At 35.4% G+C, this 26178-nt stretch overlaps 1 protein-coding gene across 1 annotated transcript in view; it reads left to right on the top strand.

The window, feature by feature from the left end:
• LOC142350752 (uncharacterized) overlaps positions 1 to 26178 on the top strand; it is a 275857-nt gene that overhangs the window by 132772 nt on the left and 116907 nt on the right. The window lies entirely within an intron of this gene.

The raw sequence follows: 26178 nt of genomic DNA, 5'->3' as shown, positions 1-26178 counted from the left end.
TAATATTATCACCTATGAAACCCAATAGCCTACTCACACTTTTTTTTAAACGATCAAAAAACTTTTCTCCTGCGAACAAGTGTTTCAATTGCCTTGTCACCGTAAAGTAGATATGAAACATTTGTTTAGGCCCGAGAAAAAAAATGATTGAAGCCAGAAATTTTTCGAACTCCAAATTTTTACTTTTTGTTATGCGCTAACCTCAGTAGGAGTGCCTTTCTGCTATAAAACGACTTGGATTGAAAGGCTAACAAAAACAAAATTGACCTTTTACGATCTTCACCATTTACATAATTAATGAGTACAAAACGTTATGTTATTGCTTATCAAACTGTATGATCATTTTTTCGTCGTTCGCTAGTACTTTGGTCTATTACAATTTACTACTAATAGTTGGTTCATGAGGCAATTGAACGTTAATTATAATGTTATGTTACTGGAGTCATTGAAACTAGCCTGGTGACACTTGTTGTGAGCAATATCGTGTTAATAAATAGTCAATAAACAGTTTTTTTTGGAATCGAGTGTTATTACGTTATCAACGATAAAATAGTTATGGAACACTCTGTTTAGGCCCGAGAAAAAATGATTGAAGCAAAAATTTTTAGACCACAAGATTTTACTTTTTGCTGTTTGATGAAATCAATAGGAGTTATTTTCTGCTATAAAAAGACATTTAAAAAGATTGGAAGGCTAAAAAAAATTGAGCATTTACCATTTTCACGATTTACATAATTAATCAATGAAAAACGTTATGTTAACGCTAATCAAGCTGTATGATCAACATTTCTTGGTTTGTTTGTCCTCTGGCATAATTCAATTTACTACTAATAGCCCTTTTTTTACTGCAATTGAACGCTAGTTATAGTTTTATGTTACTGGAGTCAGTGAAACGTTTCATTTATTGCCAGAAATTTTGAAAAAAGTAACATAAGCACTAAGCTGGTAGTGTCTTGAGGCTTTAATATTACCGTTTGTGGCACCCACTACCCTAGTGACACTTGTTGCGGGCAGGTCAATGAACCTTTTCCCGGAAATAACTGATTCAATTACGTTATCACCGGTAAAGTAGATAAGAAATATTCTGTTTAGGCCGGAGAAAAAATGATTTAAGGGAAATTTTTTTGGGAGCACATTTTTTTTATTTCTATTTTTTAAAATCAGTAGTAGTAACTTTCTGCTATAGAACGACTCTTAAAAGGAATGGAAGGAGGACAAAAATGAGCATTTACCATTTTCACGATTTGCATAATTAATCAGTAAAAAACGTTATGTTGTCGATAATCAAACTCTACGATCAACTGTTTTTCGTCCGTTAGCCTCTGGTCTAATTCAATTTTCTACTTTTAGTTTTTTGCCATTGAGCGCTAATTAATATTTTATGTGACTGGGGGCTGTGAAACGTCTAAAAAAAGCCAGAATTTTCGGAAAAAAATTATTACAATCACCAGGCTGGTAGGATCTGGAGGCTTTAATAATACAGTTTGTGGCACCTACTAGCCTTCCTTGTGACACTTGTTGTGGGCAATATCTTGTTAATAAACGGTCAAAGAGCTGTTTTTCTGGAATCAAGTGTTTCAATTAAGTTATCAACAATAAATTAGATATGAGACACTCTGTTTAGGCCCGAGAGAAAAAATGATTGAAGGCCAAAATTTCTAGACCGCAAGATTCTAATTTTCGCTATTTGATGATGTCAATAGGAGTGCTTTTAGTAAAACTCCTATTGATTAAGACTAACTCTACCAGAAGTTTAATTGGAAATTTAAAATCTCACTACCCTAAAAAACCTTAAATTTTACTGTAGCTTGCCCTAAAATTACGTTAATTATCTAACTGAACAGTATCTTGAAAATTGCATCAACTTTGCCTGAAACAAGTCCATAAATTTACCTTAAAATTAGGGTAAGTTAGCAGGGTAGTGTGAACAAAAAATTGTTTCTGAAGCATTGATTTTTGTAGTTAATCTCTTTAAATACTCACCGCACAGAAAACCAATGAATGCAAAGTAATTTTAGCTGTCCAACATTGTTATTACCTAATTTTCCTCAAAAACCTGGTAGCTGTGCCTCCGAAACTTTACGACAAAAAGTTCCCGAGATTTTCATGGTTACAATTCAGAAAACAATTATGGCTCCAAGTATAACCTTTATGGTTTAAGTATAATCTTGCATTGAGTCGTATGTTTTTTATTGGACAACGTATGGGCCTTATAGGGCTGGCTGAATACAAAAAAACTAAAAAAACTAGCAAAATCAACAAAATTAAGTTAAAAAGTCAAAAAGAACGAGCAACAAAATTTTAAGTTAACCTCACAAACTTAGTCGAACATGTACGTAGAAATGGTCCGCTTTGGCTTTTCCCAGCTCTCTGTGACAATTCCTCCGATCACCAATTACTCAGAGCTCTATCAGGAACCATAAAAAAATCCCGAAAAGACGGTGGATAGATTCTTTTGACATCAAGCTTCTCATAGCTTTTTTCTTGCGCGATGAAACTGATACCAAATTCACAAAACTATACAACTTCAAGAAATTAACTGACAAAGTTAAAAAGCATTTTGTTGTGAGAAAGCTGTCGATTTAGTTGGTGCCCGATATGTCAATAATGTGGGTAAAAATTTTGTTCACTGTCTTATACAAGATCAGATGGAAAGATGGTCGATTGCGTTCTGCAACTAAGCGATGGATAGTTTTTAATAGAAGAATGTTTTGGAAAAATCGTGGGCTCTTTCTTCGCTGTTGTTAGAGTGTTTTTAAGAGCAAACGAGCTGGAAGTGTTTCCAGAAGTTCTCAATACCTCTTTTTGTTACTGCTTTGAGTTAAACGGATTAAGTCATTTGAAGTTATGCGATGCCCGAAAAGATTTCTTTAAGAATATAGCTTCGTCTCATGGAAGCTGAGGCATAAGAGTAAGTGTGCTCAGAGGGATTTGAACATATTTAAATTTTTACGTTTGATTGGAGAATCAGCGCTTTTTTGACATTGCTTGGAAAAACAGTTTTTTTATTAATTTCTGTTCAAGTGGATTAACCTGTCGTAGGCAAGCACCTTTTTCGATCTCTAACTCTTGGTACAACGATTCTGCTCATGCAATGTTAGGGAGCGATCAAAACAACAGTTCTACCCGTTTTCAAGCGTCAGCAGTTGGTGTAGGATCTTTTTTTTATTTTAAGACTCTGCTATTATGCAGCTTCTTCTTTCATTCAAAAATCAAAATTGGCTTAAAAAAAATGTTTGTTTGGCTAAGCATAAGCTCTTTTTTCTGTTTACCGTGTCTACTGTTTTGTTTTTGAACTGACAGCTTTTGTTTTTAGTTCTATATTTCTCGTTGGTGACTCCTACATACTCAACATATTTGGAAAAGACGAGATGTTGTTGCCGAAGTTGTTGAAATAACTACTAAACTTTTATTTGATCAGCTTTAAAGAAACTTTTTACCTCCTAAACTCAAAACCAAACATCTTAGTGCTACTGATCGTTTCCATTTCAATTCCAGCTTCTTTCTGTGATCCGTTTTGCGCATTTTGATGATGTTTCTATATATATACGTGTTAGCCTTAGCAATTTCAGGTTCTCTTTTTGTTCTATGGAGGCTAGGGAATAGGTCTAATCCTATAGTAAAGCCTTTCTGCAGTAGAATGATTTTCAAAAGGATTGGAAGACTAACAAAAATTACCATTTGCGATTTGTACTCATTTAATCATTGAAAAACTTTATTTTGACGCTACGCAAAACATATAATCAACTTTTCTGAATGGTTTCTAGTGTAAAACCAACATTTTCCATTAAAATTTGAGGACGGTGTCTTGCAAGATCTTGCAAGATTCTTGAAAGATAAGCGTCCGAATCTTGTATCTTGCAAAATAAACTTTTTTTTAAGATTCTTGCAGGGTTCTTACAAGATCTTACAAGATAACAAGATAACCGTTGGAGTTTGTCTGAGGTAGTTCAGAATCATTTTCAATTAAGTTTTGAACAAATAAAGATACACACTATATAAAGCTAAGTTGATTTTGTCTTAAAACCACCCTAACTCTCCTCAACTGTTAGGATAGATTTGCCTTTCCTCCACTCATGTTAACTAAGACTAGATCTACCAGAAGTTTTACTGAAAATTTAAAGCCACACTACCTTAAAAAACCTTAAATTTTACTGTGACTTGTCTTTAAATTAGTTTAATGATCTTAAAAATTGCATCAAATTTGCCTTGAACAAGCCAATAAATTTATCTTAAAATTAGGGTAAGTTAGCAGTAGTGTGAACAAAAAAAATTGTTTTCGAAGCATCGATTTTGTAGTTAATCTTGTTAAACACTCACCGCAAAGAAAACCAATGAATGCAAAGTAATTTTAGCAGTCCAACGTTGTTTTTACCTCATTTTCTCTAAAAGCTTGGTAGTTGTGCCTCCGAAACTTTACGACAAAAGTTCCCGAGATTTTCATGGTTACAATTCAGAAAACAATTATGGCTCCAAGTATAACCTTTATGGTTCAAGTATTTTCATGGTTACAATTCAGAATTGCATTGAATCGTATGTTTTTTATTGGACAACGTATGGGCCTTATAGGGCCGGCTGAATACAAAAAAAACTAAAAAAAAAATAGCAAAATCAACAAAATTAAGTTAAAAAGTCAAAAAGAACGAGCAACAAAATTTTAAGTTAACCTCACACACTTAGTCGAACATGTACGTAGAAATGGTCCGCGTTGGCTTTTCCCAGCTCTCTGTGACAAGTCCTCTGATCACCAATTACTCACAGCTCTATCAGGAACCATAAAAAAATCCCAAAAAGGCGGTGGATAGATTCTTTTGACATCAAGCTTCTTAAAGCTTTTTCTTGCGCGATGAAACCGATACCAAATTCTCAAAACTCAAAAACTTCAGAAAATAACTGATAAAGTTAAAAAGCATTTTGTTGCGAGAAAGCTGTCGGTTTAATGGGTGCCCGTTATGTCAAAAATGTGGGTAAAACTTTTGTTCACTGTCTTATACAAGATCAGATGGGAAGATGGTCGAATGTGTTCTGCAACTAAGCGGTGGATAGTTTGTAATAGTAGAATATTTTGCAAAAATCTTGGGCTCTTTTTTTCGCTGTTGTTAGAGAGTTTTTAAGAGCAAACGAGCTGGAAGTTTTTCCAGAAGTTCTCAATACCTCTTTCTGTTACTGCTTTGAGTTAAACGGATTAAGTAATTTGAAGTCATGCGATGCCCGAAAAGATTTCTTTAGGAATATTGCTTCGTCTCATGGAAGCTGAGGCATAAGAGTAAGTGTGCTCAGAGGGATTTGAACATATTTAAATTTTTACGTTTGATTGGAGAATCAGGCGCATTTTTTAACATTGCTTGGAAAAACAGTTTTTTTTTAATTAATTTCTGTTCAAGTGGATTAACCTGTCGTAGGCAAGCACCTTTTTCGAACTCTAACTCTTGGTACAACGATTCTGCTCATGCAATGTTAGGGAGCGATCAAAACAACAGTTCTACCCGTTTTCAAGCGTCAGCAGTTGGTGTAAGATCTTTTTCTTATTTTAAGACTCTGCTATTATGCAGCTTCTTCTTTCATTCAAAAATCAAAATTGGCTTCAAAAATAATATTTGTTTGGCTAAGCATAAGTTCTTTTTTCTGTTTACCGTGTCTACTGTTTTGTTTTTGAACTGACAGCTTTTGTTTTTAGTTCTATATTTTTCGTTGGTGACTCCTACATACTCAACACATTTGGAAAAGACGAGATGTTGTTGCCGAAGTTGGAAATAACTAATAAACTTGTATTTGATCGGCTTTAAAGAAACTTTTTACCTCCTAAACTCAAAGCCAAACATCTTAGTGCTACTGATCGTTTCCAATTCTCTAATCTTCAAAGAAGCCAAAAAAGCCTATGCAGCCGCTAAGCCATTTTTCCGGAGCTTCCTGCAAGACGGTTATCTCGCAAGAGTTTTACAAGAAGGACGGTTATCTTGCAAGAGTCTTACAAGATGGATGATTATCTTGCTAGAGTCTTGCAAATCAGACCGTTTGAAAGATCTTGCAAGATCTCTCAAGAATTTTGCAAGATCTTGCAATATTTTACGTAATCTTGCAAGATTCTTGCTATCCGTCCGATTTTGACTGGGGTGTGCTACTGTGAACCTTTACATAAATTACACAAGCGACTTCGCCACATTTTTTGTTTGGTTCGCCACAAGCGACTTCGCCATATTTTTCATAAATTACACAAACAACTTCGCCACATTTTTCGCCTTATGGTTAATAATGCAACTTCACCACATTTTTCGTTTACCTCACGTAACTTAACCGTATTTACGCCAATTTTACTTCTATGCGGTGACATATAAACCACAACAGTGTCACTGTGTTGGAATTCACCCCAAAATCCCCCTTCCCGGGCCGAAGAATTCTGCCAGCGGTAAGACCAGCGGTAACTAGTAATGACAATTCGGAATATTCGCCGCAACTCTCTTACATAATTTTGCGTTAAATGCGCTGAATTTAGCGTAGATCTTACATAAATTCAACGCATTCAACGCCAATCTTACATATTTTGCGTTGAATCTTACATATTTTGCCTCGAACCCGCTCCCCCTCTCCACCACCACCACCCCTCTCGTACCCCCCTCCAGACGTACCCTCACTTCTCCCCCTCACCCACTTACGCCCCTTCTCCAAAGCAAAAATATGTAGTGTCAACGCCAAATTCAACGCAAAATATGTAAGATCTACGCTAAATTCAACGCAAATTATGTTGGATCTAAACTAAATTCAACGCTAAATATGTATGATCTACGCAAATTTCAACGCAAAATATGTAAGATTGGCGTTGAGTGCGTTGAATTTATGTAAGATCTACGTTAAATTCAACGCAAATTATGTAAGATTGGCGTTGAATGCGTTGAACTAATGTAAGATCTACGCTAAATTGAACTCAAAATATGTAAGATCTACGCTAAATTCAACGCAAAATATGTAAGATCTACGCTAAATTCAACGCAAAATATGTAAGATTGGCGGTGAATGCGTTGAAATTATGTAAGATCTACGCTCAAGCAATGATCTTACCTAAATTCAATGCATTCAACGCCAATCTTACATCTTACATAATTTTGCGTTTTTTAGCGTTGACACCTCGGCCCGGGTTACAATGTTGTTAGAGGAGAGGATACTGAGCGGGGAGTTTCAGAATACGCCCCCCCCCAAAAAAAATTAATCCGAAACTGATGTCATAAGGAGGAATGGGGGACTTTCTTATAAGTTAATACACAAATTTCAATATGTTGTAATAGCGTTAATTGTTTTTTCACCAAGCGGGGGGACCCAGCGCAGGGGCGTAGGCGCAGAGAACGTGAAGGGAGATGAGGCGTGAGTTCGAGTCCAACACAGTTCCAAGAGTTTTCGAATAGAGAATTGCCAGCAACACCGAATAAAGTGCTGCAGGTATGTCTGCCGTTCTCTCCACTGCATGTTAAATACTCTGACTTGAATAGTTAGCTAAATCAACTGTTTTGTAGTGAATTTGACATTCTTTTTTAGTTGTTAATGCTCTTTTTGTACTCATTGTCACAAGTATTCATTTAAACATTATGATTGAATTGAAATGAATCATTATACCGTAAAAGTTCTCTAAATTGTTACCATGTACGTTTATCTCAATAACTTTTTGTAAAGAACACAGCAACGAGATTTTTTGGAAAAATGAGGTGAAAACAACGTTGGACAACAAAAATTAGCTGAAACTTAGATTTAAATTTTCTAAGATAAGATTAATCGTAACTTAGAAAACTTAAATCTATAAAGTTAGACAGGGGCCAAATTTTATGACATTTATTGTTGTTTTGGTTTTGCAGAGTTTTCTTCGTGCAGATGATTGTAGATGATTGTTCATTTGTAGATGATTGTTCCTTGAAAGCCAATTGCCACTATCTATTTATCAATGCATATTTTTTAGGCTTCCTTATTTTTGTTTACTTGAGATTTAATTAATCCTTGTAACACTCGCTCAACGCAATTTTGTTTGGAAAACCTTGTTTTGTGATCCTTAAAGAATATGTCAAAAACTTTGAAATACCGGTATTGAAGCATGATTAATTTCAATGCAAGGTCAATTTTAGCATATCGGAATATGCAAAAAGTGTTTTAAGCAAAGTTACGCGTATATGCAAGATAGGCGTCATTTGCAAGAGTCTTGCAAGATAAGCGTCGGAGTTAGACTAGATCGTGACTCTGCAGAAATGAGTTCAAGTTCTGACTCAAAAGTCTGACCGCTATGTCGCTCCGACTCCATATCGATAATGTTTATTAACTGCAGTTTTGAGTTGTGTAAAAAATTATGACAGAACTCTATCTTAATTTACGCGACTCAAAAGATTAACTTTTAAGATGAACTTTTTCCCAACTAGCGACGAGCAGTCATTTTAGCTATGTGTAAAATAGCAAAGAAAGCAATAAAACTAGATATTATAGACTGAAAAACCACCAGGAGAAAAAATTGCATACATTTCCTATCGAAGTGTGAATGCTAAAATGGGAATACTAAAATGTAAAAAGAGTTTTGAATGGGCAACTCGTTTCAAATTTGCAATATCTAGCGCTCAATGATGTGAAAAGAAATGTCAAATAACTAAACCACAAGTGTTGCAACAATCAACGTCACAAAACCCAGGTCGAGTTGTGCGTTAATGATCAGACGATTAAAAACGCACAGGGGGGGGGGGGGGGTTAAAGTGCGTTTTTGATTACATGGACGAGCGCCATATTAAAGTCTACCTACATGAACGAGCTTCCAAGTCAAAGTCTGCCTAAAGTCTGATCATTAACAAGCTAAATTCTGCTCATTAACAAGCTAGAGTCTGATCATTAACGATATTATTTCATTTGAGCGCAGCTTTTAGGACGATGATATAACATTATGTCTCAAAAATTATCTGAAGTTGATTGAAAAACCAACTTATGAGATTTTCCTGTATTCTATGGTGTTGCTTTCCTCCTCCTTTCCCATCTGGGCTGGGGTCTAGCTACGGCGGAGTTACAAACAAACAACTATAGGAGATTTGAGTCGAACAAACGGTAAAATCACAAATGTAATTAAAATGTATCCAATTTGTTCTTATAAAATATATATTAGTCATCAAATGTCAGTTGTACATCTTTTTTCCTCTTAAATTACAAGTCCCAGAGAAAAATTGCTTAAGTACATATTATTTCACAAGTGAAAACTGAAAAACAGGTATCAAAGGAGAAAACGGTTAGGTGTTGAAGTGCCGAGTGTATCTCCACACTGTTGACATCACTATTATCTAATTTGTCTGGAGTAAAAGCACAGTGGCTATTTTGACCTATTCGGAGAGTCAAAAGAGCGAAAATGAATATTTGGTTGGCAAATTTCTGATCATGCTATATTTCGTGGGTACAGTGGTACTGCATTCAGCTAAAATTGCTCGTTGAAATGTTAGCTAATTGTTTTGAATTTTTCACTATAAATAATCAACATCAAAAGCTGCGCATCTAGCATCATTTTTGTTAGCAAATATCAAATACAAATAACCTGCCGTCAAATGACAGTTACAAGGAGGAGTTTGTTCATTTTCTATTTATAAAATTCCTTTTACGTGTTATAAGGCCCAGCTTTAAAAACTTGGAAAAAATTATTTGATTTTTATTAGGTTTCTCTGTGCATTTTTTTCCAGTACAAACTTATAACAGACTGAATTGCGAGTTACGAGCAACAATTTTCTTTGTTTTTGATTTAATCCTAATGCAATTTTTTTGAGATTAGTTTTGTACTACAGATGATCTTTACCCGGCTCATAATTTAAAAAATATGTCTTCATGTTTGATTTTTTACCAAGTATTGAACGCAAGTGACTGGACTCTGAGACTCGTCTGTTGTCGCGCCACATCACTCATTTAATTTGTAAAATTCCTTAGAAAATAAGTGAGTTTCATGACTTGCTCATGTAAAAATATAGAAAATGTTTTTTTTTCAGCTGCCAAAAAATTTTATACCGCTAAAACGCAATTACTTACAATTGTAACAATAATTTAACATATATCTTACTTAGAAAGTTGTTGATTTTTTTTTCTTTTTTCTGTTTTTGCCCCCACCCCCTATTTGCACCCCCACTTCTACATATTATACAGCATGTTCTTTACATTTCTTACACTTATTTATACAATTATTTATACAAGAACTTCCAGCAATTTAATGATGCAGTGCAATTTTTGAAATTAACACATTTGAAGTATTTCAACTTTCCTTATAAAATAGGTAAGCAAAGAAAAATATGTTGCAGTAGACTAAAATCTAGACTGTGTAATCTCCAATATTTTCCACCAATCACAAACTGAGAATACTCTATTCTCTTTTAAACAGCACATGCATGCTTACTTTATTCCATTTAGTCTAATCAACTGATAAACTATGTGTATATTCTGACCACCGAAATAACTGATGTTAATCTTCACTGTTTTCCTAAGTCGGCGAGTCAGATAGATTTTAATAGGTCTGCTACTGGAGCCCTAGCTCCATACCCCTTAGGGCTATAATATGAAACCCTCATAGGGTCCTGTCATAGTGCACTTTTGCGCTATTTTCTTAGTGTAGTTTTGCGCTTATTTTTCATAGGATTGATTTTTGGGCACTAATTTTTGACAACCAGAAACAAAAAAAACCATCCAATTGTCGACCGACATCGGCCAATTCTTGTGACTAAACTGAAGGACGAAAAAGTAAATATTTGGGGAGTTCAAACAGACTAGTTATATATGACTGGGGAAGGGGGAATTAAAAGATCCTTGGTTTTTTCCCCCCAAAATGGGGGAATATACATGCGAGGCTGGCTTTCTTTTTCTTCAGCCAAATCTTCATTATTGTTTACGGATCGTAGAGAAAAAAGAAGAACACCATTTTGTAGCACTCAGGATCTAGTTTACGAACGCTTTTAAAAGTTCTAAGGAAAACTCGAAAAGTAAAAGAAAATGCTCGGGGCGGGGGGGGGGGGGGGGTTGGGTTGATAGATCGCATTAAGATCAAGTTAAAGGGAATTCAAGATGAATCAAACGAAAAAGTTCAGAATATAACATATTTGGAAAAATTAGTAGAAAAATTTTTATGTTAAAGTGTTTTCCAAAGTCGGTGAGTCAGATAGATTTGATTGTGTGTCACAAGTAATGCTTTACATTTTCAAGCCCAAAAAATAACAATTATAACTATTTGACAAAAAAATTTTAAAAAAAATTGAATTATTTTGTTTTTTTTTTCTAAAAAATTTTGATAAGAAAATACCGAGTCCCTATTTTCTGCTGATAAGCAAAATTTTCATTAAGATTTGTTCTCCGTATCGAACAGATTTTTGGAAAATAGAAGAATTTAGATAGCAAAATAGCAAAAATAGGGAGCAGAAAAATGTAATCTTTTCCAATTTCTTGAGCTGTTCTTGCAAACAATTCTTCTCGTTTCATCACAACTAACCATTGTTTTTTTTTCAGAATTTTGGTGATGTGACAAAAATCGTTTTCATGCAATGAACATCAATTCAAAAAAATTTATTATTGGAAAATATAAATGGAATTATTTTCTTATCTTTTAATTTGTATTCCTTATGTTGTCAGGACAGGTGGTTGGAACTAACCTCCTCCATTACAATTCGAAACAAAAAAACTTGAAAAATTTTTTGATAGCCAGGTTGAAAAACAAATGTTAACATTTTTTTAAAGAAGAAGAAAACTATTTTGCACTCCTCTGTAATGTGAAATCGCTCTTCGAATTCATATTTTCAAGACCGTGGGCGTTTCTGTGAACTGAAAATCTACATCGCTTATCTATTTTGAAACTTATCAGGCAAAAAACGGAGCGTGTTTTTGGAAGATGAAAAAGTTTGTTTTCTTTTTGATTTCAGATAGAAATTATAAGTTTGCTTTTTCCTTAAAAGTTCTTAATAGTGAAAGGACCAAAACCTAAAAACTACTTGCTGCCATTCTTCAATATTACTAAATTGGAACCTAAAAGGACAGCATTTAACGTTCCTTAGATGTTTGACTTAAGGCAGAGTGCAAAAACTGTCAAAAATAAAAAAATAGATCAATTAGTTAACCTTTGTTGCTAAAACTATATTTAAAAAATCTAGCTGATAACACATCTTTGATTTCAGAATAAACTAATTAGCGCAATATGTTCAGGAAATATCGAAAACAACAAAGTTTTTGGAAAAAATTCAAGAACGTTACTTTCAAATTAAACTGTCAATTTTACATTTAACCATAAAATTGCCCCAAGAAACCCACAACTAGTTTTCCCGATAAGAGACACAAGACAAACATGACATAAATAAGGGATGCGAACCATGAGTAAAAATGAGTTACCAAAAAAATAGAAAAATATTTTTTTGTATCGGGGTTTTGTGTGTTTGTGTGTCCGTTCGCTTGTGTGGTTGCATGCATATGAGTATGTGTGCGTGGTGTGGGTAATTTATGTTGTATGCGTGTGTAAGAAGCATAGAGAGGGAAATAGAGAGATCGTCTGAGATAGAGTTAGATCCCTTAAATTTTAGACAGAAATAGAAGGCAGTGTGCAAAAACTGTCAAAAATTAAAATAAGAGAAAAGTACAAATTATTGTTACAAAAACGGCTTCAAATTTTGCAAAAGCTGTATCCTAGCTTTTCGCTGGTAACACTTAGGCGAGATTTGTTAAAAAATAATATTTTCAATGGGATCATGAAACATCAGAAATGACAAAGTTTTACTGCCAAAATTACAATAACCTATGCAATTGCCTCAACTAGGCTACACCTAGTTAATTAGAAAAGAAGCGGTGAAGACCTAATTGAGCGTGACGAACCTTGAGTAAAGATCAGGTCCCAAAAGGAAGCTTTCATTCTTTTGGGGTAGGCGTTTCTATTTGTGTAACTTTTGTGCGTGTGATTTGTTTGGTGTGTGTGTGTGTTTGTATGATTTGTCTGTGTTGAACAAATTGTACTACATTTATTTTTCCAGAATATGCCAAGGAGTTTTTGTTTTTATCTGCCAAAAAAGACATATTTTATGGTTCAAAAAGTATAAGTAATTTTCTCCATTGCTTATAAGTTTTTTTGCGGATTCTCAGACAGATGTTAAGGATTGTTTATGTAACTTTGAGAGTTATGTCGGAAAATACTGTGCACATTCTCGCACCAGCCGTCTGTTTGTTTAAAAAATAGTTTGAAAGTATGGAAACAATGCCAGCAAAGAGCAGGGCAAAATATAAAAAGTCTCCAATAACAAAACAATTCATAATAAAAGCCAAAATAATCCTTTTTGGTCATAATTTAGCCGGGCGGTTTTTATTGAGTGGATAAATTGTTCAAAATAACTAAAGGATCTAGAAGCTCAGTTCCTTTTGCTCATTTCTAAAAAAAACAACTACACTAGTTGTAGATTTTTCGGGGTTTATTGACACGATGCGAAGCAATGATGAACATTTAGGTTTATTAATGAATCTTCACTGACAGACATGTTAGACGCACATTTTGTGAAAAATGAAATAATGAGAGAAAATAGCACGGAAAGCTCTCAATTGGTTTCGCTAGTAGTATCTTATTAATTTTAAGGATTCTTAAGATATATTGCCTTCTTTGTAATTTTTACCTTTTGTTTCAACTTTAAAGAAACGGATCCTTTCGCTGTTATATTTTGAGTTTCAAATCTCTAATTCGACCTCCTCCTTTTTTGAGAAACGCTTATTGCAACAGCATAATCGGTACTAATTTCTTTGACAAAAATCTTTTTTTTTATCTAATTGAACATTCGGTTTGCAAAACAGCAATACCACGATTTCCTACATTTACCGAATCTCTCTTTCATTTCAAAACGATAATACTGAATCTCTCTTTTGTTAAATATCGACCGTCTTTGCAGTACGGTATTTAGCAAAACACGATGATGCCGACACTTTTTTTATCTTTAAAAACCGACAATCATTTTTTATTGACAGTTTATTGGAAAAACCAGCTGAAAGTTCACCAGAAAAATTTCCTTACATTATCAGAAGTTCGTCGGTGAAAAGCTGTCTAATGTGCTGCTGATGCTCAAGAAAAGGACATCCGTAAAAACGGAAATCAAAAAATTTTCAATAGATAGGTCTCGAGACTCACCTACGGCCAATATTTTCTGGAAAATATTTTAAATTCAGTTTTTAATTGATTCGCTCCTATCTGAACGTACTCTTTAACTTTCTTATGCCTGATTTTTTTAAATCAAAACCAATCAGATCTTAGTCAAAATCAAGTAAATTAATTTAAAGTTCTGAATAAACTGTGTCCTTTTCTGGAGAATCATCAGACCATATGACCGCCATTGATCGAGGAACTTCTGATAATAGGAAAACAATTTCACTTTTGAATTTTTAGCTAGGTTTTTCCAATAAATCCCTCATAATTTTGAGAAAAAAAAACGGATGTTACTAACATTTCGTTCACAAGTTTTCAAAAAGTTTATTGACACTGAAAAGCGAGAAACATTATTTTTACGCCAAATCTTTTTCTTATTTTGAAACATAATTATGGTGGTATGTAAGGAAGAAAGAACCCGAACCCAGAAAAAAAGCTTGTAAAATTATACTGTACACAAAGATGCATTAATCTATTCAATGTGGAAGTCCTTAAGCAATTACCGCAATATCACGATAAGGTTTTGTGTTCCCTTTTGTTGTGATGACCAAAATCTAAAAAAATAGTTTTCTAAAAAAAGACCTTTATTGTACAAAAATTAATTCTCTGTTTTTATGATCCAACCACTTTTTACGATCAAAAGTTTTTACAATCCAACCACTTTTTTATCTGAGTAATCACAGAAGAAAGTTTTCCTGGACATCTGACGGAAGAATGTGAGACTCCACTTTCAAAAAATCAAAACCCGAAAACCCATTCAATAGTAGAACTAATTTTGTCACTTCCATTTTTTCAAAACTTTTTGAAAAACTTTTTTCAAATAACAGATTTCTTTGATAGAGAACAATTACTGTCCGCCAGTCAGTCGGGTTATAGAAAACAATTTTCAACAATTGATGCTAATTTAAAATCTACGTGACAAATAAGACTAGAGTTCAACAGAAAAGAAGACGGTTACAGATATTAGTAGTTTACTAAAATGCACGTATTGTCACGGGGGGGACGTCCCCCCGTGACAAATCGTGCATAACGTTTTGTCACGGGTGGGGACGTCCCCCCGTGACAATACGTGCATTTTAGTATACTACTGATATTTCAAAAGTTTTTGACTCTGTAAACCACGAAATACTTTAACGGAGACAAGAAAAGACTTTGACAAACACGCTACCAATTTAATAGATATTTATTGATTAAAAGAACGCAGAAAATTTTTCTAGAAGGAATTCAATCCGACTGGATAGCTTTGAAAAGATGACTTTCACAGGGTACTATTTTAAGTCCTATGTTATTCACCAATTGCGTGAACAATTTAGCAGTGATTATAGAAGAGGATTGTACGGTGGGGCAGAATGCAAACGAAACTTTTCTTTTTACACCCAACAGTGATGAAACTCTGTCAAAAAAACTTGAACATAACATCTCTAAAATTGTCGAATTTCGTTCAAAGTCTCAGTTAAGGGTGAACAAACAAAAGACAGAGTTTATATTATTCAGCAGCAGGAAGGAATAACAAATAACATTTTGATTGTCGACAACAACAAAGTGGCAGATTCAACTAGTGTGATGTATCTTGGCGTAGGTATTGATAACAAACAAAAATCTGACGAAGAAGTGAAAAAGATACTTCACAGAATGGCTCGAGGAATGAAGTTTTGATCATGCTGAGTAAAAACCTACCCGAGAAAACAAAAATTTCATTTCTAAAAACCGATGTCATGGAGGGAAATTGAATTAATTTTTTTACAAGAGCTTATATTAACTAATTTATATTTTTTTAATATTTATATAACGATGTGCTCTTAACTGTACACTGGCACATATTATAGTGATATTTTTGGCAAGATATTTTTGGCAAGATGTTGGCAAGATATTTTTTTGTGAAGATTGAAACAATTGTTGCAAGCGTGACGCTTTTTATACAGGTTTTTGTTTAATCGTAATTGCTCTTTTGTTTGCCACTTTCGTTGCTATCAAATGAGTTTCTCATGCTTGAGTTCTTTCTTTTTTTATGCGACCGAAATTTTGCTCACTCCAAAGTTAGGTCTGCTGCTAACATAAACTTACGTTTAATCGAAGAGATCAGCATAGCGGGGGAAGTTAGTGGAAAAAGATGACACTCTTATCAGCGGGATCACTAGTTTGAAGCTCGCTGGTATCCACATTTTGCGCATATGAAAAACTCCGGTTCGAGGTGACACCGCATTTCAACGCAAAATTATGAAAGATAAGCGGTGAATGCGGAAAAATTTGTAAGATAAGCGGTGAATGCGGTGAAATTACATAAATCAGGTGGTGGATGCGGTAAAAACCCTTACCACCTGGTAGCAGTGAAATTAAATAATTTCATCACTGAATTTAGCGGCGAAATTACATAAATTCAACGCTTTGAAAAAACTGTCCACTTTATGAAAGATAAGCGGTGAATGCGATTAAATTACCTAAATTCACCGCTTAATTTATTGGTGAACTTACATAATTTTGCCGCTCAGAAAAAGTGTTACAAATGTGTGAGAACAGCATTGAATGTGGTCAAATTACATAAATTCACGGCTGAACTTAGTGGTGAAATTATATAAACTCACCGCTTAGAAAAAAAGTGTTAAAATTGTGTGAGACCAGCAGTGAATGCGATGAAATTATGTAAGTTCATCGCTACAGTAAGTGGTGCACTAACAAAACTTCACCACCTTTCACTGCTTAGTTAAAGTTACCTTCCTTGCACGGATTCGAACCTCTCACCTCCGGCAGCTTAGCCATTTCTTCTTCCTCTGCGCCACTTCTCACTGATTGATTAATTAACATAAATTCACCGCTTAGAAAACGCCTCGAATTGTCTTTTGTTCAACGAAGTTAAGCTACATCTATTGAAAGACGCATGGAAAATTTACCCACGAACAATCACACACCTTTTCGAAAAATTTTAAGCGTAGAATTTATGTAATTTCATCACTAGAGTAATCGGTGAACTTACAAAAAATCACCACATTTCGCCGCTAAAAATCGTAAGTTCGCCTCTAATCTTACAAAAGTTCAACGCGTATGTTTTACAACAAGTAGAGTGATTTTGATTTAAAATCAAAACCAATATGATACATTTTAGTGAGAAGTGGTGCAGTGGAAGAAGAAGTGGCGGGCATGCAAGAGGTGAGAGGTTCGAATCCGTGCAAGGACGGAAACTTGTAGTAAGAGGGGAAATGTGGTACATTTTTGAAAGTTCACGCTTACTCAAGCGGTGAACTTAGATAATTTCACCGCATTTACAGCATTTCAACGCCAAATTAAGTACAAAATTTGCGGCGAAAAAAACAACTTTTCACCGCTTATATTTCATATTTCTCCGATTTTTCCTCGACCCGGGAACTTCCAGTTTAAAGTATATAATCTTGCAAGATTTGAATCCACTCATCACTAGGGATGAGATGAGTTACATCTAACTGCTACGTGGTGCTCAAGCCAAGCCAAAATTTCTCAACGAATGCAATTTTGAATAAATTAAAAATTGAATATGCAAAATGAGAACCCATTTAGCACAAAACTACAGGAGATTGGATGGTAGCCTAACATCAAAATTAGGCAGAAAAATACACAAAATAAACCTTCAGGGGTTAGCGCAGTTGATAAGGCAGGTGACTTCTAGCGTGAGTAGCACGCAGCGTGTTCGAAACTCACCTTCTGCACGGTGCTTTTGATACCTATTGCTTTTTATAGTCATTGAAGATGTCCGCTTCGATTAATTATCAACTTAGTCGTTGAAAATTTGGATTTTGTATCTGAACTTAGTCGTTGAGAATCTGGATTTTGTATCTGAACTTAGTCGTTGAGAATTTGGATTTTGTATCTGAATGTAGTCGTTGAGAATTTGGATTTTGTGTATGAACGTAAACGTTGATAATTTGGATTTTGTATCTGAACGTAGTCATTGAGAATTTGGATTTTGTGTATGAACGTAAACGTTGATAATTTGGAATTTGTATCTGAACGTAGTCGTTAATAATTTGGATATTTGGATTATATCTGCAGGAAGTCGTTGCAAGTTTTGATTACATTTAGCGAAATTTTTCCGTTTGTTCCACCCCCCCCCCCCCCCCAGTTACAGAGCACGTGTCATTGCATGGTGTTAAAATATGGCACGTGCGACTGGGGGGGAGGGGGGTTAAATAATATGCACCCAATAAGCTGGGGGGCACAAACGGAAAAGATCAGATTTAGCGAAGGAAGGTAACTTATACTAAGCGGTGAAATGTGGTGAATTTTTCTAAGTTCACCAATTACTATAGCGATGAACTTACATAATTTCACCGCATTCACCGCAGTTCACCGCAAAATTATGTACAACTTTTGCGGTGAAAAGAAAACAACTTTTCGCCGTTTATCTTACATTTTCCGATTTTTTTCTCGACCCGGGATGTCTCCCCAGAGTGAAGTGCGTGACCCAAACCAGCTCTGATCAGACTATCCAGACAAATATCGGCTCTGATCATCCGATCCATACCAAAATTGGCTGTGATCAGACAGACTTGAGTCGCACAATGGGGGTGCCATACCGACTTGAGTCGTGCACTGGGGTCTGATCTGATACACTCCCTCAAAATTCTCCGACCTGCAGTTTGAGAGCAGCTCATAGTTAATGGTTTTATATTGGACGTCATTGGTTTTATGGTTTCTGATAGACTACGAAATTAAACAGATCTGCGTAAATTTAGGGTTCAACTTTACTCCGGCTCTAATGCGATAGTTGTTATTTTAACCCATTTTGTTGCAAATTGGTTGCTGTAAGGCAGAATTTGAACAGACTTTGATTATCTTTTCGCCAATGTGATGTGCACTCAGAGCAAACAATAGCTTGGAAAAAACCAGGAAACGAGTAATCCAGAGAATTCACAAACTTTCGGTAAGTAATGTGTGTACAGCTACCCCCCGCCATGGGGAAAATAGTAATAATTTTTTCCCGTGGTGGGGGGGGGGGGGGTGGTAGCTATATACACATTACTCTTTTAAATTAAGCAAAATGTTTATTCCAAGCAAGGTTGTGTGACCTTGCAAAGATCCAGTTTAAATTATGGCTTACATCTAACTGCTACGTAGTCGAAGTCTACCCGTACATAACGCCAAGTCAATATCAGTACTGGGCAAGTCTAATTCAAAGTCTAGATATCAATACTGATTCAGAGCTATGATCATAACACATTTAAGACGTGTCAGACTTGGCCAAGACTTGGCAAGTCTTATTCCAAGTGCGAAAATAAAGTTCAGTACGCGGATCGAACCCTCTCTCTGCATGCCTCTAGCTGTGCGTCCTTCTTACTCTGCCACCGCCACTGTTGAAAGTGTGTCTTTTGCGCCGTTGAAATACGCTTGAAAGAAGCAAATTTCAAGCGAGAAAGCGAGCAAATCATATTACATCGGAGACTTGCAATTACAATTGCCCAGTACTGATTTCCACTTGGAGTTCGGTATGGGTAGACTAGGGATGGCTTAATTGATTTTTTTAATCCACGAGTTCAAAAATTAAATTTGCATAACCACAACGAAAAGTTGCATAAACATTTACATTTAAAGAATCAATTTATAAACATATAATAGTTAAATACTCGTAGAAATAAATTCTGAAACCTTGTACTTGTAATTGTTTTTCATCTTTTATTTTCATGAGCTACGGTACAATTTTTTGTGCCACACACAGATCCGTACAAGTGAATTTGAAATATAGCTGTTCTTACAAAAAAACTTCACTTTATGCAATTTCTCGCTCTGTCTCTCTTTTGTCAGTTTGAAAGAAGAGAGCATTTCAGAGATAACTTATTCAAAGAGTACTACTGTTTCTGATTTTTGCGTCAAATACAACACACGCACACATAATTCATATATGGTCAATTAAACATGCGAAGCTCATACAATCTCGTGTCAAATGCTTTAGATTAGTTGCTTTCTAATTTGGTTACAACTTCTTTATTGTTGTTAATGTTTGATTCAAAAACAAAAAGTTCTGAAAACGAGATTGAAATGCCACCCAGGTCTAGGTGTCACCACCATTCAACGCAAAATTATTTAAGATAAGCGGTATATGCGGAAAATATTGTGAGATAAGCGGTGAATGCAGTCAAATTACATAAATCAGGCGGTTAATGCGGTAAAAAAAAACTTTATCGCCTGGTAGCAGTGAAATTACAAAATTTCATCGCTGAATTTAGCGGTGAATTTACATAAATTCACCGCTTTTAAAAACGTGTCCAAATTATGTAAGATAAGCGGCGAGTGCAATGAAATTACATAAATTCACCGCTTAACTTAGTTGTGAAATTTCATAAACTCACCGCTTAAAAAACGCTTCGAATTGTCTTTTATTGCAAGACGTACGGAATATTTACCCACGAATAATCATACATCTTTTTAAAACTTTTTTAAGCGGTAAATTTATGTGATTTCACTACTAGATTAATCGGTCAACTTACAAAAAGTCACCACATTTCATTGCTAAAATTTGTAATTTCTTTTCTAATCTTACAAAAGTAAAACACGTATGTTTTACAAAAAGTAGAGTGAGTTTGATTAATTTTCAAAACAAATATGCAACAATTTAGTGAGAAGTGGCGCAGTGGAAGAAGAAGTGGCGGTCATGCAAGAGGTGAGAGGTTCGAATCCGTGCAAGGACGGAAACTTGTAGTAAGAGGGGAAATGTGGTACATTTTTGAAAGTTCACGCTTACTCAAGCGGTGAACTTACATAATTTCACCGCATTTACAGCATTTCAACGCCAAATTAAGTACAAAATTTGCGGCGAAAAAAACAACTTTTCACCGCTTATATTTCATATTTTTCCGATTTTTCCTCGTCCCGGGAACGTCCAGTTTAAAGTATATAATCTTACAAGATTTGAATCCGCTCATCAGTAGGGTTGGGATGACTTACTACTAACTGCTACGTGGCTCTCAAGCCAAGCCAAAATTTCTCAACGACTGCAATTTGAATAAATTGAAAATCGAATATGCAAAATGAGAACATATTCTAGCACAGAACTATAGGACATTGGATGTCAGCCTAGCATCAAAATAAGAAAAAACAATACATAGAATAAAACTGGGGGGGTTAGCGCAGTTGGTAAGGCAGGTGACTGGCACTATGCAAGCACTACGTAGCACGCAGTGTGTTCGAATCGCACTTTCCGCAAGTTTCTTTTTGATGCGTATTGCTTTTTATAGTCATTGAAGATGTCCTCTTCGATTATTTAGGCACTTAGTCGTTGAGAATTTGGATTTTATCTGAACTTAGTCGTTGAGAATTTGGATTTTATCTGAACTTAGTCGTTGAGAATTTGGATTTTAACTGAACTTAGTCGTTGAGAATATGGATTTTAACTGAACTTAGTCGTTGAGAGTTTGGATTTTATCTGAACTGCAAGTTTTGATTAGATCTAGCGGATCTTTTCCGTTTGTGCCCCCCCCCCCCAGTTACTGAGAACGTGCCATTACATATTAAATCAATATGTAAAAATATGGCACGTGCTCCTTGAATAAAAAACCAAACTTAGATTGTAGATACAGTTTGGTTCCTCGTTAACGCAAGTTCAACATAAAAACAAGTTCGTAAACATAAAAACAAGTTAAAACAAGTTCGACTCTAAATAACAATAAACGATTGAATATTTAGCTTCTAGTTCTAACTCCTACGTGAATCTTAATCAAATGGGATCGATTAAGCGGATCTATTCTGTTTTGTACCCCCCCCCCCCCCCCCCCCGTGTTTTTACGGCCCTCACCCAAGGTGAGGGCCTAAGCTCACCAAGGTGGGGGGAGGGGGCTAAATAATAAGCACGCAATAGCTTGCTATTTGTGAAATAAACAGAAATATTATAAGATTGGGTGTCAAGATAACACAAAAATAAATAAAATAAAAACGAGGGTAATAGCTCAGTTGCTATTTAAGGACTCGGAATGACACCCCCACCCACCCCCCCCCCCCCCCGACGACGTTCTGTCGAGTCATTATTCCACGACCTCACCCCGCGTAAGGTTAGTAACATAGACTTCACATTCGAAGCATTCGTATCATGCTTGGAGTTGGAAGTAGCGTTGGAACCGACATTCTTGAGGCCAAATTGTTTGATGCCATTAAAGCTTTTCTTTTTATATTCAGTGCACATTTCCATTTTGACTATTTCTGAAGGTTGTCGTTGCAATGTTCAATTTCGTCTGAAAGTAGTCGTTTCAGTTTTTGATCGGGTCTAACTCTATATTTAAGAACACATAGTTCTGCAATGAAAACTGCATCTCAAAAACTAAGTTTTCTTTTTTTTTTGTTAAAGTACCAAATGGCAAATAGAATATCACAATCAACGCAAGACGCCCATAGTGAGGACATAGTCATTAGCATCGGCCTCTATAAAGGGTTATTGTTTAATTCGTATAGTGGTTTGAGCATAAAGGGGTAAACAAATTGTTTTCGATCAACAAGGGGTTCTTGGTAAGTTTTCTATCGCTTCCTGGACAATTGGGTCAAAAAATTGGTTGAGTGTTTTGGAACATTGTGTACAAATGCACATTACCGATATTGCTTAATAAATATTTCAGTTAATAGAAAAGAGTGCTAATGTAACGATGAATTTTTGCACGGTTTGCAGTTTTTCGCGTGAATTTTTTTTCTTCGCCGCTCTCAACGAATTCACCGCTGATCTTAAATGTTTTTGCAGTATTTTCTGGGGTGAGTATATTTAATAAATTTAGCTGTAAATGTTTTGCGATGAATTTTGTTCTCCACTCCGAACAATTGCACGGCTGTTCTTACATCTTTTTAAAATTTAGCAGCAAAGTTTTTTCATTCTTAGCGCTGATTTTGTTTTCTCCATTGAACGCTCAAAGTCGCAAATCTTATATATTTTTTACCGCATTCACCGCAATATTTACATTTTCTATTGATTCTTAGCGATGACACCTCAACCCGGGTGGCAATCTGGGCTCCTCCTTGAATCTTGGAACCAACCAGGTGGTTTAGAAAAAAAATGTTTTATGGTAATCAATTCAGCCATATCATATAAATACTGACGAGAACTTCTTTGAGTGTAGAGTATAGAGAAGTATATGAGAACGTCAAATAAATTTGACAAACTGTTGATGGTTCAAAAACTTATTTTTAAAGAGAAGAATTGAAAAAGTCAGCCGTGCCTTGAGTATGCAATGTTGAAATATAGCTGTTACACACCTTCATTGCAACCAATTAGAGGTTACATCAGTTTATATTCCAAACTATATACTAAACTTTAATTTGTCGCCATATGTTGCATATGCAAAGAGACGCTATAAATTCAGAGTTCATAAAAAAATAACTTTTGAGAAGCATTCCGATATTTCGATGGGAAAACAGTTATGAAAATTTTATACATGGAACAACCAGTTCCAGAAAGAAATTGTTCCTGTAAATGAAATAAAATTTTTTTGGAACTCAAAGACCGAAACCTTATACTTTTGGCTAAAAGCAAAATATATTGCTGTTTAGCTCTTAACAGTTTACATCACAAAGCAATTTTTTTTAAAAATTTCCTATAGAATTAATCTTTTTAGATTTAGTCTTTAATGGAACTTCTTGGCAACAAATTTTCGGGATCTCGACCCAAAAATCTGAACACGAAAGTATAATCTTTTGCTCGAAGTAATTAGTGAACGTTGAGATTAAAAGAAAACCCTTAGAGACAAAGAGTCTTTAAAGATTATAGAGTCTAGTGGTTAAAGAAATGGATAGCTCTCAAGTTCGAAAAATTAAGAGTTGGAAATGTCTCGAATTTGAGACCAAACAAATAAATGAAATATCTTGATTTCAAGACAAAAAAATGAGTTGGTGCCCAAAAAAACTGGAGCTCGAGACAAAACAAAGAATAACTTGAGTTCAAGACCAAAATAAAAAACTGTCTGGATTTCAAGAATAAAAAAGTGGTGAATTTGGAGAAAGCCCCTCCCCTAAAAGTGTAGTCGGTCAAATTGGGGGGCAGCGAATTGACTCCTAGGTGTGTTTACAAATCCTGGCAGTAGTCAAAAATTTAAGCATCAGATGCAAAAGATAGAGAAATTAAAGCATCAGAATTATAATCAAAATGGATATGGTAAATAGCACCCTAAGTACAATGTGTAGTGATATTGAATCAAGATTAGAAAAAATTTAAAACCTTTAGCATATCAGCCTCCCTTCCGCTACAATGCTCCCTATTGACGTTTCTACTGCAGGGAGCCAGCTCATGGAGCGTGCGCCACAGAGGCAGAGTATGGAGCTACGCAAAAGAGCAAAAATGTTTTCGTCCTTATGTACGTGATCACGTCCAAATATGAATCTTCTTCTTGTCGCTGACCCTGGAAGCCAATCTCTGTATGGCCTTTGATGCTGACAGACCAGATCCTCCTGTAAACGAGAAGATTAAGGGACAGAAGGTGGCTTTTTTCAACTTCCATTTCTTTTGATCGTATTTCAGCTTCTCGATGGACTCGTGGTATTTAGAGGAATCCGCTATGCTTCTTCCGTCACTCTTCGCATATGGACTAAACACTTTTACATCAAAGAACTTTCTACTGAAACGTGAATCAAAGAAGCCATTAGCTTTGATATCTAGTCGAGCGTTGTCATCAGTAGTGGTATTTCTATTTGCGAAGGTTTCTCCTTGCATCGTCTGAAGACAAGCATCTACTTCGACATCATCACAGACCTCATTGAGCAGGTTGGGAAAAAAGTCACCAATGTCATCGTGTCTTATGTGCGTATAGCCACCTTTTGAACAATGTAGAGCATGCGCTACATTAAAATTTTCCACATGCGCAAGTTGATAATAATTGTTGTGATCTCATCCATATCGAAGATCAATTCCATCTCTAAACTCTCCCTTGAAGAAATCAAAATGATATTTTGTCTATGGACGTGAGTTTAGCCAGCATGATATTGATTTTTCTGTTGCCAAATCTAGAGAAATTGCCTCTTTTTGATGAGAGCTCTGATTGCCAACGTTTTTGCTCGAGCTTCTTCTTGTTCTTCTTTTCTGATTTTCTGAACGATTTTTTTCCTGATGCATCTATATTGTTATGAATGTGTAATGGCTCACAAATCCAAATAGATCTTTTATATGCGTTTGCCCAGTCTGCAGGGAGAAGAATGCTTAGGCCACCGTCTTGTCTTTAACGGAAGAGAGAAAACCTTCAAGTATCTGTTATTGTAAGAGGGATGGTTCAACATTGAAGATATACGACTTTTTATCAACTTTTTTGGCATCCCTCAGCAGACTGCCCGAGTTTGGAGTAGTCCTAGCAATAAATGTCAATTTATGTAGCAATCTCTTTGTAAAAGATTTGCACACATTCTGAAGGGGGCACCATACTATGTTTGGCCAGCTTCTCAAGAGTGTTAGAGTATTTCATAGACTTTTTTTCAACTTTTATCAGAAGAAATAACTGAACCCAGAACCCAATGACCTTCAATAACATCAACATCTAATCATAAAACACTTTGTTGGCCTTCTGAACAAACTCAGTTTTTGTAATGAGATGACATTTGATCACATTATAAACAAAAGCACAGCCATTTTCATCGATTTTCTCGAGCACGATTTGTAGTGATCCACGGCTAACGGCCACATTACCGTCTTTTTGTCATTTGGATACCATTTATGAATCAAATTTTGATCTGCAAGCATGTCGTTGTTTTTCGATGACAACTCTGATTGTAAGTTTGGACACTGTTCTGCAGGGATCGATTGAGGAGGAGTTGTATGATGTCAAAAGTCGTCTCCAGTTGCCTGCATCAAGACCGGATGGGCTATGGCCGCCCTTTGTTTTTATTGCAGCGAGTTTTTTTAGAACTATTAATTTTCAAAAATGGAAAGGCAAATCCCGATTTCTCAGATTCGTTTCTACGTATTTAAGATCGGCTTTCTGACAATATGGGTGCTTTTCTTGTAGAAGATCAAGTACGGTGCACTTTTTTTCTTTGATAACCACTTAATCAGATGTTGATAGCACACCGCCGTTTCTATCGTCTGAAAGACGTCATAAAGCATTCAATAGCTTACCAGA

Source organism: Convolutriloba macropyga, chromosome 12, assembly GCF_964194025.1.
Source record: "Convolutriloba macropyga chromosome 12, txConMacr16.3, whole genome shotgun sequence".
NCBI lineage: Eukaryota > Metazoa > Xenacoelomorpha > Acoela > Convolutidae > Convolutriloba > Convolutriloba macropyga.
This window is presented reverse-complemented; position numbering and strand designations above follow the sequence as displayed.